The following is a 1,636-nucleotide window of genomic DNA, read 5'->3' as shown; positions in this document are numbered from 1 at the left end:
TAGGCCCGTGCTATGATGCTGGTTTGAAGCACGGCTAGAAAGCTATTTCAGCCAATCAGATTGCTTGGTCGGAACTACCTGTTGTATAATAGTGGTTATACTAGTCGACTAGTTGGTGAAAGCCTGTGTGTGTGTGTATGTGTCTATTACCTTATTTCTAAACGTAACCACAGTAAAACTATGTTCTAACCTTATCATCAAACAAATGCAAGAACCGTCGGTCCGCGAAAAAGAATGGGGGTGAGCGTGATTTGGGGCGAGTTTCATTTACTTTCACTTTTCATCAGAGCGGACAAGATGGTCAGTCAGATGAAGCCTAGCCTGCCTAGGGATTCCTCTTACAACTTTGTAAAGCATTACCCTTACCTTGGGCCGTTCATTTTGCTCTCAGCAAGACTTTGTTCATAACTAAAATACAAGGACACAGTTTTGTTGTGCTCAAAGCCTCAAGCCTGTGTGACTCGACGCTCAAGTTGTACAATCCCATAGTTTAGAATGGATCCTATAGTCCGAAGGGACAGTTGTGGGTTTTATTGGTTGTTGTTGGTTGTCAGGGCGATTTCACAACCAATCGATGGACGGGCTCTGCATGAGCACGTCGGTCTGTGACAGCGTCATGTCAATGTAATATGAAAACTAAATCAATTGACCAAAACCAAATCCTAAATTTAGAAGTGCACTACACTCCTTTATATCATTATGTATGAAAATGTTTTCAAAATAGTAGATCTACAAGCTCACAAAGCACTGCATAGCAACATGTTGTGACTTGTGAGCTTGTAGATCTGCTATTTTCAAATAGCCAGTGGTGGAAAAAGTACTAAAATGTTTTACTTAAGTAAAAGTATCAATACTGCAATGTAGAAATACTCTGTTACGAGTAAGTCTGAAATTCAAAATGTACTTGAGTGAAAGTATTGGCATCAAATTTCAATCAATTTCAAGTTCTCAAATGTATAAAAATCTTTTGAAAATAGCAGATCTACAAGCTTGCAGATCAGCTAATTTCAAATGGCCCTATATAGGGCTGAAGTGGTTAATGTATGTTTTGTAATAATAATCAAAATATTCAAAGTAACTAATAACTAAAGTTTTCAAATACTTGTAGTGGAGTAAAAGTATAATATTTGCCTCTGAGATGTAGTGGAGTAGAAGTAAAAGTATTGGAAATTGGAAATACTCAAGTGAAGTACAAATACCTCAAAATTGTACTAAGTACAGTAATTTAGTAAATGTACTTAGTTACTTTCCACCACTGCAAATAGCCGAAGTTTAAAAAGGGCTGAAGACTTGTGGTTAATGCATGTTTAGTAATAATATTAATAATTAAAATCTACAAAGTGACTAGTAACTAAAGTTTTCAAATAATTGTATTCATGTTTATTTGTAATAATGTGATTGCATTTTATTTAAATGTTCTCAATCTTATATTCTTAACTTTAATGAAAAAATTAAGTTTATACGTTTTTGAAAATTATTTTTTATTATTTTATTTAATTACAAAATATCGGTCAAAAACATCGGCAATCGGTGGTCCAGGACTCTCAAAATCGGTATCGGCATCGGACCCAAAAATCTGGCATCGGTCGGGCTCTAGTGTGTACGCGCGCCTCATATCTCGGAAAATGTCCGACCG

The sequence above is a fragment of the Gymnoscopelus braueri genome, assembly GCF_963280865.1.
Source record: "Gymnoscopelus braueri genome assembly, chromosome: 24".
NCBI lineage: Eukaryota > Metazoa > Chordata > Actinopteri > Myctophiformes > Myctophidae > Gymnoscopelus > Gymnoscopelus braueri.
The sequence above is the reverse complement of the archived record's forward strand: the minus strand, read 5'-3'. Positions refer to the sequence as shown.